This window comes from Acinonyx jubatus, chromosome D3 (assembly GCF_027475565.1).
Source record: "Acinonyx jubatus isolate Ajub_Pintada_27869175 chromosome D3, VMU_Ajub_asm_v1.0, whole genome shotgun sequence".
Taxonomy (NCBI): Eukaryota; Metazoa; Chordata; class Mammalia; order Carnivora; family Felidae; genus Acinonyx; species Acinonyx jubatus.
Window position 1 is genome coordinate 5,426,910 of NC_069392.1, and position 18,599 is coordinate 5,445,508.

The 18,599-nt window shown below is 58.6% G+C and overlaps 1 protein-coding gene across 24 annotated transcripts in view; it reads left to right on the top strand.

Annotated features, from left to right (window-relative positions):
- Positions 1-9,041: 9,041 nt before the first annotated feature.
- The window catches only part of NCOR2 (nuclear receptor corepressor 2), a 212,196-nt gene continuing 202,638 nt past the window's right edge, over positions 9,042-18,599 (top strand). For 9 of the 24 annotated variants that reach the window (XM_053206158.1, XM_027044349.2, XM_053206153.1 and 6 more), the window contains exon 1: positions 9,043-9,329. The gene's annotated coding sequence lies outside the window, so the exon portion shown is untranslated. Of the gene's footprint in view, positions 9,330-18,599 lie in introns of all 24 variants that reach the window. The other 15 variants (XM_053206168.1, XM_053206170.1, XM_053206169.1 and 12 more) reach the window with 4 other exon arrangements.

Sequence of the window (18,599 nt, forward strand, 5' to 3'; positions counted from 1 at the left end):
GGCCTTGCAGCCCCCGTGGGTGCCTTTCCATAAATAGCTTCAAAGGAATGACCGGGAGCGTGAACCGAAAATGTCCCTGCACGCCCCTGCCAAAGCGAGCTGTCTCGCGGGTACAGACGGGCTCCACTCCCTTCGCCTGGCCCAGACTTGTCTCCACACCCAGCCCTGCGGGTGTCTCCTCTGTGCTGGGACGCTGGGGGTTGGGTCCCCTACCCGCTGCCTTCTGAGCCTCTCCAGGACCCGTCCCCTCCTCCCCGCTGCCCCGTCCCTGTCCTGACACAGCGGTGCTTTCCTACTCCGTGTGGCTCAGAGGGGTGTAACCTTTGACAACATGTTTCATGTTCTGAAACATGACTCAGGCCGGAGCGGGGTCCTGCCGAAAACACCCTCGGGTTGTCTCCGGCACTTGCAGGCGAAGTCCGGACTCCTTGTTGCGGCATGTGAAGGCATTCACGTTTGCTGGGCTCACCCAACCTGCCTCAGGACCTTTGCACTTGCTCCCCCCTGTCTGAAATGCCATCGCCACGGATATCCGTGCAGCTGGCTCTCCCTCTTCAGTCCTGTCTGTGCCCCACTGTCACCTCCCCAAAGAGGGTTTCCCCGCCCACCCTCTGTCACCCTCCTCTTTATTCTTCTTCCTCCGACACTAGCTGAAATCACAACACGCATAGTCCAGCAAAACTGACTGTCTCGGGCTGCCAGGTGCTAGGACAGTGGTGATTCACACCAGCCAGATTCTGAGTTCTGTTCCAGCGCACCGGCCGTGGCAGGGTCCGTGAGCCATATGTTTGGGTAGGGGACATCAACCCTGCACCCTCTGTAGCCTCTGAGCAGAGGAAATTATAGACAAAACAACGACCCAGCTGGATCTCGTAGGGTAGTGCAGGGAAGACTAGACAGCCAGACAGAGCCGGGCTTAAATGCGAATTGCTTCCCAGTGGTGGCCTTGGGCTGACGATTAACCTCTCCGAGGCTTCGTTTCTTCACCTGTACAGTGGGGATGGTACTCGTTCGGGTTGGCATGAGGTTCCGGGAGGTACAAGAAATGGTTTATGCTTATAAAGTGCTTTTACGTGCCAGGCACGGCCTGCTCGACTCCCATTAATTCGCTTCATTGACACTGTAATCCTACGCAGCAGGCTGTGGCTGTTCCCCATTTTACAGATTAGGAAATAAACTCAGAAAGATTGAGTAACTTACCCAAAGTCACCCAACCAGGCAGTGTGGTTCCAGGATATCTGTGCCTGGCTCCGAGCCCACACAGCCCATCCAGACCAATAATCCCTGGAAATGCTCAGCTAGCCCAGGGTCCATTACAGAAAGAGCTCTTTAGGGGCGCCTGGGTGGCTTCGTCGGTGAAGCGTCCGACTTCGGCTCAGGTCGCGATCTCGCGGTTCACGAGTTCGAGCCCCGCGTCGGGCTCCGTGCTGACAGCTCAGAGCCTGGAGCCTGCTTTGGACTCTGTGTCTCCCTCTCTCCCTGCCCTTCCCCTGCTCGTGCTCTCTCTCTCTCTCAAAAATAAATAAGCGTTAAGAATATTTTTAAAATTTAAAGAAAGAAAGGAAAGAGCTCTTTAGATTTTGAAGTGTGCCAGCTCTTTGGGGTTTCAAAGGATAATCGGTTGTATTAGCTAATTCAGGGACTGAATTCCTGAAACCAGTAAAGTTGGCCAGGCAGGGGGTCCAGCCCATTTTACAGATGGGAACACTGAGGCTCAGGGAGGGAAAAGGAGCTTCCCCTTGTACCAGCCACACGGGTCTTCTGTCCGTTCTCTCTTTGAAGACACCGAGTCCACTTTCCATGGGATGGTTTTTGCATCCGCTGTTCCTTCCACCTGGAATGCAATTCCCTCACCTTCTGGCTGCCTCCTTCCCAACCTTTGGATGCCATCTTAAACGTCACCTCCTTAAGGAGACCTTCCGTCCCTAATCACCGAATCTCAAACCTGTTCTCCCTCTTGCCTCCAGCCAGCCCTCTCCCATTGTTTGCTTTGTGGCCATCGCCACCCATGTTAACCATACTTTCTTTCCTTTCCGACTCCCTAAGTCTCTCACGGAAGAGTGGGTGGGCTCTGTGTGGGTGGAGGGATTAAGTGGCCGATGCCCTTGAGACAGCCCTTCCAGGCTTGGCACACCGCCGAACGGGGCGGCCGGAAAGTTGCCGCCCTATCCCGGTGCGGGAAGCCTCCGAGTTCTGTTATTGCGCACGGGTTCCCGGAACCGGAATCCACACAGAACCTTTCCTTCCCTGCCGAGGAAGCCTGGAAAACGCGCTCGTGGTCTGCTGCCATTGGGAAGGCAAGCCAGCAAGAGGGAGGCACGGGGGGTGAACCCGCCCAGCCACGGCGGCCCTGCACGGCACGGCCGGAGAGCTGGCTCCACGCATGAGCCCTGTTCACTGCCGGGTCCGGGGCCAGCCTGATGCCCTTGAGGGACTGAATGAGGTGTCAGAGTTGGGGGGCCAGACCTGGATCTATCTGATTCAAAACTCCGGATCCTTTCCTTTTTTAACTTGCTCTCTCTTGCTAGCGGGGCCGTCCCTTGGGGTTTGAGAGCCCCGGACACTTGGTGCAGGCAGTGCTGGACGTTCAATAACTCCCGAGGGGGCTGAGAGGTCTGGAGGGGTCTCCCCAGTCAGGTGAACGCGCCACAGTGATGTTATTTTTTTTAAGCAGACTCCACACCCAACATGGGGCTTGAACTCACCGCCCGGAGATCAACGGTCACAGGCTCTATGGACAGAGCCAGCCCGGCACCCCAGAAAGGCTGAGATTTTTTATTTTTTTATTTTTTATTTTTTATTTTTTTAACGTTTATTTATTTTTGAAACAGAGAGAGACAAAGCATGAACGGGGGAGGGTCAGAGAGAGGGAGACACAGAATCCGAAACAGGCTCCAGGCTCTGAGCTGTCAGCACAGAGCCCCACGCGGGGCTCGAACTCACGGACCGCGAGATCGTGACCTGAGCCGAAGCCAGCCGCCTAACCGACTGAGCCACCCAGGCGCCCCAAGGCTGAGATTTTTTAAATGAGAATTCCGATCGGCTCTGTTGGGCAGAAGGCAGCAGGGACCCAGGAGGGACGCACGTGCTCAGCTGCAAGACCCGCACAGGCCTCTGGGCTCTGATCTCGCCTCGATCAGGGGCGCCGAGCTTCGGGTCCATCGGCAGGACGGGTCAGGCCAGGCCTGCTTTCAGAAGCAGGTGGAGTGGCCAGATTCTCCCTCGCCACTCGTACTTCCTGGGGCCTTTGTCGGCTTCCCAGGCCTTCCGGGGAGGTCAGGCCACCCAGGGGCTAATTCCTGACATTCTCCAGGAGGCTGAGACATAGCAAATGTGGTGCAAAGATGCTGGAAAGGAGACCTCCTTGAATCTCGAGAAAAAAACCCAGAAGCACTCACAGGGATGTCCCAAACCAGATGTCCACGCTTGAAAGAAAGAAAAAGAGAGAAAGAAAGAAAGAAAGAAAGAAAGAAAGAAAGAAAGAAAGAAAATGAAAGAAAAAGAGAAAGGAAGGAAGGAAAGAAAGAAAAAGAAAGAACAGAAGGAAGGAAGGAAGGGAGAAAAACAGAAAAAGAGAAAAGAAGGAAGGAAGGCAAGAAAGAAAGAAAGAAAGAAAGAGAAAGAAAGAAAACTTTCATTTGCAACTTTAAACCGTCCCCATGGGACATGGTCAAAGCAAGTCGCCCACCCCCAACCTCAACCTCAGCTCCCAGGCACCCCCTCCGCCCAGAGGCACCCCCTGGTAGCATCTCTCAAGTGTCCTGTGCCTCCTTCAAGCTCCAAGGGCACCCCACCCTCCTCACCTCCCACTGCGTCCGTCCTCCTCAGACTGGCCTCCTTCTTGTTCCTCGAGTAGGCCAAGAGCATTCCCACGGCAGGGCCTTTGCACGGGCCGTGCCCTCCGCCCCAGATACTGCGTGGTTCCCTCCCTCATTGGTCACATTCCGGCACGAGGACAGCCCTGACCTCCCTACCCTGTGCAGTCTTCCTTTCCCGATTTATTTTTTCTCCGCGCGCTCACCACCTTCTAATACGTCGTATAATATTCTCATGTCCTTTTCCTTATGCACCACCCCCCCCACCCCCTTGGAACGTCAGCTCCACGCTCATTTTGGCCGCTGCCGAATTCCTTCCACCAAGCGTGGTGTCTTGGCACACAGTGGGTACTCCTGCCTTAGTGATGACCCTTCTGAAGTATCCACGCAAGGACAAGCGTGCATGTGAACATTTGCCTTGCCTCCCGGACAAGCACATATATGCACATTTACTCCGCCTCCTTTTTTTTTTTTTTTGCACCGAAGGTACTAGGCTGCAAACCCCCCTCTGCACCCGCTTCTGTGCTAAACAATGTATCTTGGAGCTCCTCCCCCATCAGAACGAACAGTCTGCTCTCAAGCTTGTCCACAGCTGCCTGACTGCTGCATTGGACAGATGCCTGGGAGCACGCAGCCAGCCGCACTGACGTCCGCTCAGGCGACCCCAGCCTCTGGCTGCAGGGACCGTGATCCTCGCTGGATGTTTCCCTTTGATGCTGTACTTCTCTGGTCCCATCCGGCTGGCGCCTGAGAGCAGACTCACATGCCCAGGGGCAGAGGCACACGCCAGAGAAATGCAGCCCTGGGAGATGTTTATCTTCAGAGACGATCAGGCCTATCAGACAGGGGCTTGATCTCGTCCTCTGCTTCCTTCTCTCTGAAATGCACGCGGCGTCGTAAATAAAGGTGCAGACATCAGAGGAAGCTGGGTGAGATGGCAGTTTCTGGCAGCAAGGGTCTGGGGTGGCGGGGGTGGGGGGGTTGCTCTGAGTGGCGTCCTCAGGGATGCTTTTGCGGGACTGTGAGATTGGAAGGCACCTCCAGACTCCTTTATTCTGGAAAGATGGGCATCTGGGGAGTTCCTGACCCTTCAAAATCCTCTGTGTTCTGAAATGCAACTGTTCTTTGAACACCAGGGTGTTTTTCTTACCCTTTAAAGGGATTTTAGCACACAGGCGTGATGCCATTTCATACTTGGAATGTTAACTCCCTCACTCGATGCCCGGTCCTGAGGGGTGGGCTTGATCTCCTTGTCTGTGCTATCCTACAATGCCCAGCCCTCAGTAGGCACTCACTAACTATGTATTAAGTGAACAGAGCTAGGATGCATTTATTGAAAGCGGGCTCCCTCCTCCTGCCTATGCTGAAAAATTAAAAAAAAAAATTTTTTTTTACATTTATCTATTTTTTGAGAGACATAGAGAGACAGAGCACAAGTTGGGGAGGGGCAGAGAGAGAAGGAGACACAGAATCCGAAGCAGGCTCCAGGCTCCGAGCCGTCAGCACAGAGCCCGGCGCGGGGCTCGAACTCACGAACCGTGAGAGCGTGACCTGAGCCGAAGTCGGATGCTTAACCGACCGAGCCACCCAGGTGCCCCTGCAACCCCTGGGTGAGAGCATGTCCAAAGTCTGAAAACTCCACGTGAGATTTCCCATGCGAACCATGGTTGTGCTGTGCGCAAGGCTTGCCCCGGGGATGTTCATCGGGGCGTCTTTTGGGTTGTCACCGATAAGAGGCCCAGAGAGCGAGGGCATTCCTCTGCACGTGCTCTGATGGCCAGGGTTTCGGGGGTGGCTGGGGTCAAGGGGGCTCAGATCCTCATGCCCCCAGCCTGGGTTCTTCTCCAGGCCGGCCCAGGGGGGCATTTTTGGGGGGTCGGGAAGCTTGACCCGACATCACAGTGGCCCATAGGGAATGTTAGCCTGAATGGGCATCTCCTGGCGTGGTGTTGGCACATCCCCCCACTTGCCTAGAGGTTGAGATGATGCAGAGAGGTGAAGGCTCGGCTCTGAAATATGCCAGAGGGACAAGTGCCAGAAAATAGGGATGCAGGGGCCAGCCGTTCCCCCCTTGGGTCCAGATCCTGCAAGGCCAAGCCTGATCCCCAGCCAGCACCCTCCAGGTTGCACGCATTCATTATTCACTTGCTGGCCTCACTGTCACCACTTTTTAACTGCTGTCTATCGTGTGCTGGTGATAGAGCAGTGGGCTAGACAGATGAGGTCTCTGCTCTCATGGAGCTGACATTCTGGTGACAAAAGACAATATATAAGTGACAAATGCCCAGAATAATTTTAGGTGGTGATAAATGGTGAAGAAAATGTAGAGGGTGAGGGCTAGTGCCTTGGCGGTTTTCACAGAGGATCATGGAGAACCTCTCTAAGGAGGTGACCTTGAGCTGGGACCAGAAGATAGAAGATGGCTATCGCAGGCAGAGGAACAGCAAATGCAAAGGTCCTGAGGCAGGAATGAGTCTGACCAAAGTTTGCTAATTATTTAGGAGGGACGGGTTGAAGGATTGGAAGGAGAGGGGGAACCGAGCCTAGAGGCAGAATTTGGCCCTTGGGTGACAAAGCCCCCTGGATGTGTGGGACATCTCACCCTGTTCCCATCTGGTCAGGACTCATGTACTGAGTGCTGCCCAATGTCCTTAAGCGACTTCCCTTGATCTTAGTCTCCTCACCTATAAAATGGGTATATTGAGAGTCTTTCCTTCACGACAATGAGGTGTCTGGCAAGTTCTTAGCTAACATCATTCTTAACTCCCCTTCAGGCCCAATGTCCTCCGGCGTCTAAGGGCCCTCCTGGGAGGCTGTTCGGGGGCCAGGGTAGGAATTTTCTCCGGCAATTTTTCAAAGCTGCTGCTCCCATGAGTTACACGAGGATCCCTGGGGCTGCTCTCAGAGCCCAGTCGCTGCAGAATAGCCACCCAGGTGCTGGGTGCTGATCTGTGGGGGACTCTGGGTGGGCAGGGGCACAGCTGAGACCCCTTCTAGCGCATCTCTTCAGAGCCAGGCCCTGGAACGCCCATCTGGAACCACTAGCTGAGTGAGTCCGGCAGCTAGGCTCTTAATCTCTCTGGGTCTCAGTTTCCCCATCCGTGGGGTCAATCCTAGGAGCCCCCCATCTGAAGGGAGGGGAGGAAATTGTGAGGTCCTGCGGACATGTACGAACGTTATTCCCTGTAGCCCGTGAGGATGGGAATAACAGAGCGACCGGAGAGGGCAAGAAAGAGAACAAACCCCATTCAGAAAAACATCTCCCTTCTCCTGGCCTCAGTTTTTCCATCTGTAACACGGTTGGTCCCAGGACACTGACCTTTGGGTCTCTACTATAGGCTCCCTTTGAGGGGTTTCCAAGTGATCCCTGGGACGTTACAAGGCTGACAGTCCCCCTACCTGCCTGACTCCCTCCTAAGCCCACAGCCTCGGCCGAAGCCCCCCCCTCCCCCCGGGGGGCAACCGTCGGGAGGCAGAAGCTGGGAGGAGGAACCCCCGAAGATACCCCAAACCCTCGCCTCCGTTGCCAAATCCCGGAGCAGATCTCATTGAGATGCAAATCTCGGGAGCGTTCCCAGGTGACACTGGGGGGCAGGGAGGGTGGCTGAGGAGGGCTTCCCAGTTGCCTCGGTGCCCTCCCTGCCCTCCCTTCCCCAGGCCCCTCGGGAGGGCTAGGCCTTTCCTCTGCAGGTCTGGCTTTTTGCCTGTGGATTCCCACGGTCTGGCTGGCAGCGGTGGGAGCCGGTGGGGCCAGGACGGGGAGGGCGGGGGCCGGTGACCCACGTCCCCCTCTGGCTCCAAACTCTGAACTGTTCCTCTGTATGCACTTCCCTCTTCCCCAGATTTTGTCAGCCCCAGGTGCTCCGCCCCCCCTCCCCCGCCCCCAATAAAAGGAAAACTAGCAGCCAGAGGGGGCAGAGAAGGACAAACTGCTGCCAGGGAGTCAGGCAACCCTGGCCTGCTGGCAGGAGACACGCCCGGGCCCCTGGAAACCGCCCGCGGCCGCCTCCCCACCGCAGCCATCCCCCACTCCCCCGGGGGGTTCTCAGATGTTGGCAGATGGCAGAACTGAATCTGCTGAGACGTCGCTCCAAAAAAGGAAAGCTGAACTGAAAACAAAAATTCAAACTCTCCAGCATCTTAGGGGAAAGGAGAGGAGGAGGGAGGCTCCAGGCTTGGGGCTCCCACTGCCCTCTGCTGTTTGAAAAGATCTCCCCTAGCTTGGGAGGGCCCCCTGGGAGGGCGCAAACCGGGGCGCACAATCGTCAGGACGGCTGGGGGGGGGCGGTTCTTGTTGGAGCTGTGCCTGTCTCCCAGCGTCCACGTGTGTGCTTGTCTGTGACCCTGCACGCTTGTGCGGTCTGGGCTTGTGAGGAGGGTGTGCTCCTGGGTGTGTGTGTATCCGACCACAGGCTTGCAGCATCTAGTCTGTGCATTTGTGTCCTCGGATGTCCCCAAATGGGCGTTCACTCAGCAACACGTTATTGAGTCCCTACTGTGTGTGGAAACAGCCAGAGATCCCGACCTCATGAACTGGATGTTCTAGTGTGCGTGCCTGCCCGTCTACGGAACTTGTGTGTGTGTGTTGTGTCCCGTGTTTATCTGCGGGTGATCTTACATTTGAGCCTATGGCCGGGCTACGCACACGTGTGCGGTGCGCTGAGTTCGCCTGGGCCACATCTGCTGCCCCGCGGTCTGCTGGTGAGGGTTAAGCTCCCTACTGTGTGCTGCAGCCCCAGAGTGAGCTCCACCACGCGGGTCCTTGCGCATCTGTGTGTGGCCCTCCCCGCACGCCCCCTCCCTATCCACCCGCCACTCTTGAGTTATAATTTAATAGCTGAAACGTGATTCCAGTTAAGTATCTGGGGCTAGGGTGGAGAGGGATGGCGCGAAGCCCCACCGGAGGAGGAGGAGGGGGCGGGATGGGGAGGCGCTTCCCCCACCCCTTCCTCCTCCGGGATGCTGCTAAAAAGAAACGGCGTCGCGCCCAAGTGTAAGGGTGTGTGTGTGCGCGCGCGCGCGCGCGTAAGTGTGGCAACGAGTGCGCGCGCGAGTGGGTGCGCTCAGGGCCAGGGGAGGCGACGCGGGCCCTTTAAGGAGCCCGAGGGGGCCGGGCCGGGGCGCGTCGGTGCGGGCGGGGAGCCGGGAGCGGGGAGGCCGAGCCACCGCCTCCCGGGCTCCCGCCCCGCCCCCTCCTCCCCCTCCCGCCGCCGCCGCCGCCGCCGCCGCCGCCGCCGCCGGGGAGCGGAGCCGCGGGCAGGCCGGGCCGCACCGGAGCCCCGCGTCCGCCCGCGCCCCGCCCGAGCCGTGCGCCCCGAGATGCGCTCCAAGTTGCGGGCCGGGGACCCTGGGCAGGCGCCCTAGGAGGCGGCGGCGGGAGGATCGCGCCCCGGCTGGAGGCCGGGCCTGCTGCGCGCCCCCAGCCCGTTCGGCACCGCCACTTGCCTGAGCGCCCGGGCGGCCCGAGCGCGCCCCGAGCCCGGGCGCCGCCGCCGCCGCCGCCGCCTCAGCGAGGTGAGTTGGGGCCGGGGGTCCCCGCGGAGGGCCGGGGGGAGGCGCGGGTCGCGCTTCCGGGGGATCAGGGGAAGATCGGGCGGCGCACGCGGCGGAGTTGGCGGGGCCCCTGCACTCCTGAGTTGGCGCTCTCGGGGGGTGGCCTGCTGGCGAGAGAGGCGCCCCATAGACACTGCGGCCCGCGTGCGTGGGGGCGCTGGGGAACTTAGGGGAACTCCAGCTACCCTGCGAGGGGGCGGGAAGGAGGGAAGTGGCGTGGGGGTGGACGGGCGGGGGGACGCCCTGCAAATGCGCAGGGCAGCCCCCCACGGTGAGCCCCAGACCTGTGGGCATGGCCGCCATGCGCCTGCCTCCTGCCCAAGTAGCCCCAGGCTGGGGGGGGGGGGTGACACTGCGTCTTATTTTCCAGCAGGCAGCGCGGGTTTGGGGAGCCCCTGGAGATGGCACCCGGTGCTCCCCGGCCTGGTTCCCGTGGAAGGGCGCGTGGCGGGTTCCCGCCAGCTGGGGGCGGGGGCCGGCGGGGGTCGCTCCTGAGCGAGGGAGCGGAGGGCACCGGGTGGGGGGTCCCCCCGGGAGAGGCGCCCCTTGGTCCCCCCTCCCCCGCGGGCCGGTGTTCCTGCTGTCTGGGCCTGCCTCCCGCGGCTGGTGACGCCTCATTGGGCCGCCTCCTGGTCCCTCCCCCGGGCTGTGCGGATACTTGGGATGCCACTAGTTTGGGAAGTTGGAATTCAGAGCTGATCCCACTTGGGCTGGACCCGGAGGCCCCAGGCCCTAGTGCTGGGGGTGCATCCCCAGAGACCTGCGGGGCGGGGGAGGGGAGGGGGGGTACTCGTGGGGCGCGCCTACCTCACCCCGGGCGCTTGCAGGAAAAAGCCCGAGGGAGGGAGAGAGAGGGCAAGGCGGGAGGGAGGGAGGGAGAGACAGGCTGTACCTGTGAGCTGCCGTCGCCCGGGCCCAATTAGCGTGGGGCGCCCGGCGTTATTTTTACATTGTAGCTTTATTTTTTTGGAAGCTAGTGTCCTCCCGCCGCCTGTCGCGCGCTCCGGCTCTCCAAGGGTCTGGTGCAGGCAGCGGAGGCGGATCTGTTCTGTCGGCTCAGCCTCCTCCCTTCCTCCCCCCTTCCCCCCCCCCCCCCCCCCCGTTGGTGAGAACTGGTTTTATTATGATTATTTTTTTTTCCCTTTTGCAGATTTGGAGGAAGGATGTGTGAGGGAGGGCGGGGAGGGGGAGAGGATCCCTGTGGGCTGGATGGGGGAGTTCTGGGCACGTTGGGATGTGTTATCGGTGGCCTTGACTTTGCCCTTTTTAAACCAGATCTGGGTCCTCGCGGCTGCTTTGATATAAGGGGCTCTCAGGGCCAGGCGTGAGCTGGGAGGGCGTCCCAGGGCATTGTTGTGTGTCTCGTCGTGGGTGGTCTGGTTTTTTTTTTTTTTTTTTTTTTTTTTTTTTGCTGGGTTGGGGGAAGCAACCAGAAAGGAAGAGAAGTGAGCTGGGATAGCCAGCCGAGCCTTTCATTGCCGACTCTGCAACTCAACTCCTTGGGTTCGAATCTTTCTTTTGTCAGTTTACTGGCAGCATGACCGGGGACAAATCACTTGACCTCTCTGTGCCTCAGGCTTCTCATCCGCAAAGTGGGGTAGTAATAGTCCCAAGCTCCTGGGGTGGTTGTGAGAACTGAGAGAGGTAATACAAAGAAGGTATTTGTGTGTATGTTACTGTGACCACTGTTTTGTTGTTATTGTTGTTGTTGTTGTTACCAGGTTCTGAAACTTGGCCTTTAATCCGACGGTCTGGAAATTTTGAGAGACGGGCCGACTTCCCTTTTGCCGGGGAAGGGGGGATCTGGTGGAGGGAGGGCGCCTTCTTTCCACCCCCTCCCTCCGTGTTTCGCCAGGTGCGGATGGGGAAAGCCAGGTGGTGCCTTCAACCCATTGAGCGGATGCACAGACCCAGCCCGCGGCGGGGCGCGCGCAGGTCCCGGAGCAGGCGCGCAGCCGCGAGGGCGTCCCCGGCGCTGTCTGGCTTCCCCGCCCGCCTGGTCCCTGCTTGGAAATTTACCGCCGCTGCCGCCGGGTGCCCGGGGAGTCTGCGGTGCCCAGACGTGGGGGCGGGAGCCCAGCGGGGCCCCAGCCCTGGCCTCTTCCCACCGAGCTATTTATGTTTGCTCTGGGATCAATACTATTGATAAATCCATGTAAATGGTAATGTGGCTGTCAGGTCCCCGTGAGGGATGGAGACCCCTCGTGGGGCTGCGCGCGCCCCCTCCCTCCCCCGGCCAGGGTTCGGCCACGTGGGAAGGATTTATTTGGCATAATCCGTTCTTTTCCCCCAATTAATAATGCTCGTACCACCTCCTAAAGATTTTTGAGAGCTCTGCAAACACGCATTTAGCTGCATGAAAGCCCCGAGCCGGGAGGGCGTGATTGTTCTCCAGGCGTGGGGGTGGGGGGTTGGCCAGGCTGGTACGACCCGCTGGCACGCTGGAAAGCCGCCCCAGGAGTCCTGCCCACCCCCCACCCCCCCCAGTGCCTTGCCATTCAGGCACACGTTCTGTGTTCTGTGTTCCCACCCCCCACCTGAGGCCCGTGGGTGAGCTTGGTGGTTCACTTTGAGATTTGGGGGGGGGGGATCCCACCTACACATGACCCAGCCTCAGGGGCTCCTGTCTCTGAGAAGCAGAAATGCTCCAGGCAGGAGAGCTGGGGTCTCTCCTTCGTTCAGCCCTCTGAATGAACCCCCCCCATGGCCCTCACCGCCTCTGAACAAGAGAGGGTTGAGAGCTTTTATTCGTGTGTCTGTTTTTCCCTCCTCCTCTGTTTCCTTTTCATGTCTCAGACGCCAACAGCAGCCTCCCCAGGTGACACCTCTGAAGGGAACAGCTTGCTGGAGCTGGTGATTCCTGCCCCAGGCGCCCAGGGGAAGGTGCCAGGAGGGGAGCTGGGGAGGGCTGTCATCTTAGAAGGCCTTGACCCAAGGGTGTGTGTGTGTGTGTGTGTGGGGGGGGGGGTCCCCAGGGACCCACGAGGTGCTTAGGAAAGGTCAGCTGGCATCCTTTGAGGATCCTTGGGGGCCCGGAAGGGATTTTATCCCGTCAAGTGGGCTCCTGCTCTTGGAGAAGCTGTATTTTAACGCAGTCACAAAGCAGCCAGCACAGCGTGCCAGGCTCTGCTCGACAGGAAGCCGCTCATTCCCTCTGGGTGACCCCCCCAGTGAGGTCAGTGCTGTTATTATCCCATTTTATAGGTCGTGAAATTGAGGCACAGAGAGGTTTGGTGACTTGCCCAAGGTCACACGCTTTTGGATGTGGAACCGAGGATTAAGACCCGGGATTGATCACTCACCATCATGCAAGGGCTGCAGACCCGAGGTGTGGAGCTGGCGCCCACGTTAGCGAGAAAGAAATTCTGTTACTTATTGGAGCGGCACCTATAGATCTTTGCCCCAGGGGGGCCGGAGACTTGAGTAACTTGTTCTCCCCAAGATTTGGGGAGGGGGGGAGTGCCTGGGGCAGGCCTGGCATTTCTTTGAAGTCTCATTTTAGCTTAAACATTCATGCAAATTTGGCATTCGCTTTGGCGGCTGTGTTTATTTCGAAACGAAAACATGGCTTTGAATTATTTAGCAGGGCAGATAACGGGGCTTCAGAAAGTGGCAGCCGAGGAGGGTGGTGGCCTGGAGTTTCCGTGCGCACGCTGGCGCACGCCGGCTGGTGGCTGGGGTCTTTGTGGCGGGAGGCTTGGAGAGGTCTGGGTGTGGAAGGCAACTTTCCCCCTTGCTGCGGATGAAGGCACAGGCCAGAGGGACCAGGCCAGCCCAAGGTCACACAGGTGCGTGACTTTTGCTTACAGTGACCAAAACCGTCATCGTTGTTCACCTGTTTGGGCTCAGGCAAGCCCTGGGAGGAAGGCTCTTTGGGTTCATAGATCCCTAAAGAATCCCCTTAAGCGAACAGTAGAGGACAGACCGGCCGCGTTTGGTCCTCGATGCCTCACTGCGGCAGCCGGTTCAGCACTGCAGGTTCGGGTGAGTTCAAATCCCGACTCAGCCGTGTGCAAGCAGTGTGCCCAGGGGCTGGTCCTGGCTCTCAGAGTTTGGGTGCTCTGGTCTGTAAAATGGGCACATTGCTCACTGCCGGTTGGGGGAGTGGAGAGGACTGAGGGGCAGGAAGCGTGAGCATTGGGTTTGATGTTCGGCTCTGCGGCTTTTCAGCCGCCTGACTCTGGGCAAGTTGCTTAACTTCTCTGGGCCTCAGTTTGCTCATCTGTAAGATGGGCATGATGACGATGGTGGTGGTGGTGGTGGTGGTGGTGATACTTCTGACTTTAGCGCTGCGAGGACCCGATGGTGTCACAAGACCTATTGCTATGTTGGCTCACCCGGCTGGAGTGTGAATGCTTCCCTGTAGAGCCCTGAGCCTGGCTTTCCAGAGACTCGGGTTGACCGGTTGATGTGATTGACAGATGTGCTCTGCCCCCAAAGGTTGAGGTTTTCCATTCTGCCTGTGATCACCCAGTGCCAGGGTGGTTTTGGAGGGCTTGGGCAGCCTGGAGAGTTGGGGGGTGGGGAGGGCTGGCACAGGGGATCGGGGCGGGGGGGGGGTCCCCTGGGGGAGGGCTGGGCTTCCTCTTCACGGGGTGGGGGGGCAAGTTCCAGAAAGGGCTCCTTTGAAGTCAGACGTGGGTTCGAATCCTGCTTCCGTCACCTAATAACTTGAGTGAAGTCTCTGGCCTTCTGGCCTCAGTTTCCTTATCCCAAAGGGCAGCGTGGGTAGGAAATAACACCCACGGCTGAGGATAGTGTGGAACCACACTGTCCAGCCAACTTCCTGCCGTGGAGGAGAGTGTTCTAGGCCCGCACGGCCTGCAGCCAGCGGGCACATGTGGCCCTTGAGCTCCTGAAATGTGGCGAGCGCTCGACCGAACGGGTAATTTTATTTCATTTTAATTAACTTAAATTTAAATAGGCACATGTGGCTGTGGCTGATGGCTGCCTAATCGGACGGCTCGGGGCTGGATGGTCGAGTCAGAGGCCGCGCCTGGGAGCAGGGCTTGGGTCTTAGCATCCGATTTTTCCCTTGTCCGCGTATCTTGTCTCTCTGGCTGGTGCCAGCGTGGCACTGTCAGATCTTGGGGCACCCAGCCCCCCTTCTTCGGCCCTGTTTCCCGGACAGCCCGGGGCTGACCCTAGTGCCGACCCCAGCGCCTCCACCTCCGTCCTCTTCCTCCCGCCCGTGCTCCTGATCTCGCCGTCCCCTTCCTGTCCCCACCGGCCTGGGGGGCGGCTCCGGCCAGTCAGCCTTTCTGAAATGGGGGGCTCGTTCTAGATCTGCCCTGTCCCGACACCATAGCTGTAGCCGCACGCGGCACCGAGCCCTTGAAGTGACTGTACGCGAGGAATGGAATATTCCACTTTTTACCTAATTTTAATAAATTCAAACAGCCTCGTGTGGCCCGTCGCCGCTGGGCCCTTTGGGCTGCGTGGTTTCGGTGTCTTGCCTTCTCTGTGGACTCCGGGCCCAACGCCAGTTTTCAGACCTCTTCTTCTGGGCCGACAGGCAGTGAGCCTGGTGCCCTGCCCCACTTCCTTCCCTGGCTGCCCCTTCTCGAGCCCACGAGCCAGCTGCAGGTCTGTGCCGATCAGGGTGTAGTGCTCCCTCCTGAGTGCTGAGCGGGGCGGCTTGGGCCTCAGACCTGGCTGGGCTCGCGGACGGGATGGTCCGGCCCCCTTTGTTTTCACCGGTGCAGAGACACAGAGGCCTGCTGTCCATAAGCGTTCCCGGTCTGTATTTTTTTCGAAGAATTAACGCATTCTGTAACAACTAGAAGAGCTTTTGGGGCGCATGATGTTGCTTTCTGTCGTCAGTTGAAAAATATGGGAAACTGAAAAGTGAGGCGCTCAAGACTCTTTGCCAGCCACTTTGCGCTTTATAAAAGGTAATTTTGGGGGAGCGCCTGGGTAGCTCAGTCCGCTGAACTTCTGACCGTTCACCTTGACCCAGGTCCTGATCTCACGGTTTGAGAGTTTGGGCTCCGCAGCTCAGAGCCTGCTTGGGATTCTCTCTCTCTCTCTCTCTCTCTCTCTCTCTCTCTCTCTCTCTCCCCCCCTCCCCTGCGTGCTCTCTCTCCAAACAAACAAACAAACAAACAAAAGTAATTTTGGGGCACCTGGCTGGCTCAGTCCGGGGAGCATAGGACTCTTGGTCTCATGGTTGTGAGTTCGAGCCCCACTTTGGCTGTAGAGGTTACTTTTTTTAAAAAAAAAAATTTTTTTTTTTTAACGTTTATTTATTTTTGAGACAGAGAGAGACAGAGCATGAACGGGGGAGGGTCAGGGAGAGGGAGACACAGAATCCGAAGCAGGCTCCAGGCTCTGAGCGGTCAGCCCAGAGCCCGACGCGGGGCTCGAACTCGCAGACCGCGAGATCATGACCTGAGCCGGAGTCGGCCGCTTAACCGACTGAGCCACCCAGGCGCCCCTGTAGAGGTTACTTTTAACAATAAAATCTTTAAAAGAAAAGAAAGTAATTTCATTAAGAGAAACGGTTAAAACAGTTCACACAGCTTCTGTCCCCTGAGGCAGGCAGACAGGTAAGGGTTCCCCTCAGAGAGAGTCTGGCCCTCTGCCTGCCTTAAATGAACCCTATCCGCATTTTGCTTTCTTCCCCTAAATTGTAACATACCTTGGAGCTTGTTCCGGAGGCCCGCGGGCCAAAGCGAGCCCGCCTCCTGTCTTTATGTGGTGTGCAAGCTAAGAAGGGAGTTTGCATTTTTTAATGGCTGAAAAAAAAATAAAATAAAAAGAGGATAATATTTTGTGACCTGTAGAATTGTGTGAAATCCGAATTTCCGTGTCCATAATAAAGTTTTATTGGAACCCGCCATGCCCGTTCATTAATGTGTTGTCTGAGGCTGTTTTCAGGCTGCAAGGGAAAAGTCTAGGCTTTGTGACAGAGGCCTGAAGGCGCGCAAGGCCTCGCCCCTGGTAGAGAGCTACTTTGTTCTTTTTAACGTCAACCTTGACCTTCTGGGGTTTTGACTGGTTTTGAAACTGGGGCCCAGAGAGGAGTTTAAGAGCCATACCAAGCAGGCCCTAAAACCCCTCCTGTTGGCCCGGGTCACCGGCCAAGTGATGCTGATACGCATGGTCGTAATTTACGGTTGTAGGACTCGGCAGGGAAGAGGGACCGTTAAGGCAGCGGGCAGCCTGGACCGATGTAGGTGATGCCTGAGACCGTAATCGTGGCCATGGCAGTGCTGGCTGGTTGCTGGAGCTCCTTTTGTATGGTGCCGTATCGTTTTCACAATTTTGGGAAAGCCATTACTCCCCATCTTGTTTCCCTCTTTGCTTCGGCCGTCAGGAAACTCGGAGCCAGATTTGCAGCCTGCGTCCAGCAGTCTGGTCTGGTCTGTATTTTTGTTTCACCCACCTCATCCTGATTTTAGTAGTTTCTCCCTGCTTTTGCTCTGTGCCCTGACCTTGCTCTGTGGTATCACCCTAACCATACGCATTCCTGAAAGTTGTCTCAGCTCTTGAGGGCCGCGCTGGGGCAGGCAGGGGGCGTGAAGAGAAGGAAAACTCTCCACGAGATACTTTCATGCCTGGGCCCCCGTGTGTGTCTGGGGGGTGCTGGGTCCCCCACCTGGGGAGATTACACCCTGCAGCCTCCTGACTCACGGTCCCAAGAGGAGACCAAGGCCTGGCCCTGTGGAGTGTCTTAACTAAGATCAGACCCTGGGCAATAGCCAGGATCTTTGGATGTGCATGTCGGGTTGGATTTGGGAAGGGGACGATAGAGGTCCTCGCTGGAGGCCCCAGGGAAGGCCCCGGAGCGGAGCAGGTATCCTGCTCACAACCCCCCGGGTCGAGTGTCACTTCTGTCTCTTCCGGATCTGGCCCCCCGGGGTCCAGGGGTCTCAGAATGTTGGCGTGGCCGTCCCGTCCCCTAGGGCATCGGTTCCAGCCTCCTGGCCCTGTTGACCCTTTCGGACGCCCCTGCTTTCTCCTGCTGACCCTGGGATGTTTCTTTGTGCTGGGGAAAGGAGTGGGGCAAAGAGTAAACTGGAGGGTGGGTTGTAGGGATTAGAGGAGACCGGGCGGCCAGGCGCCTGCGTGTGTGTGCATGTGCGGGGCGGGGCGGGGGGGGGGTACCGGGAGGGTCGGAGGCTCCCGGGGGCTCAGTCCCTCCTGTGGGTCCAGTGGCCGAGCCTCTCTGCCTCCCATCTCCCGGGACTGGCCCACGGCTCTGAGTCCCCCGTGTGCCTCTTGCTGGCTGTGTGATGGGACTTGGACGAGAAACGGAGCCTCTGCGCACAGCTCCTCCGTTTACCCACCAGCGAAATGGGGTGACGAATGACACACATCGTCGCAGAACCTGGTAAAGCAGAGTGGGGCTGAGGGGCCATCTGAGGCCGAGGCCTGCCCTCTCCCTCCTGTCCACGGCTCGTGCACCCAGGGAGCCCGCGACCAGGCAGGTGGATCCAGCGGCTTCCTGCCAGTGGCTCATAGATGTCCCTAAGGGGCCTCAGGCCCAAGGTGTCCCAAACTGGGCCCAGGTCCTTCCTCACTCAGACCTTCCTCCTGGGGTGTGGGGCATGGGCCAGAGACCCCGGGGTCTCCCAGGCTGCCCTCTCGTTTGGCGGCCCACCTGTCACGTTGGTAGCAGCTTCCTCCCTGGTCCCCCGGTGGCCGTCCTGCCCCCCGCTCCGCACGCAGCTGCAGGGGGGCCCCAGCGGTACTGTGCCCTGACCTTACTCAGAGCCCAGAAGGACTTCCCAGCACGTTTCACTGCCTTGGAGGCCTGTCTGCCCAGGCGCCTGCGGACCTCCGACCTTCCCCGGGCGGGCCTCCAGCATCGCTGTGGGCTGCATGGTGGTGGTGGTGGGGGGGGCCCTCTGGCCAGGCAGGGCTGGAGGGCTTGCGGGGGAGGGGTGTGGATTTGGGGGGGGGGGTGGATTTTTCCTTGTGGCCCCGGGGGCCTCTCTGGGAGACGCTGGCAGTCAGAAGGCCTGGAGGCCAGGCCCGGAGGGGGCGCAGCGGGCCCCACGGAGAGGGTTTGCCCCGGAGGCCCCTGCTTGTCCTCACGCTGAACCCCTGTGCCCGCCACGGACCCTCTGGGAGCATCGCCCGGTGCCGCGGTGGTGTCTCGGTGGCCATGGCAACCGCCTGGCACGGGCCCTGCTCGTTAGGCTAACGAGGAGGAAGCCTGCCGGCCGAAGTGGGGAGCCGGGGACGCACTACCCCAGGGCTCCACATGGCTTGTCCCCCAGGCCG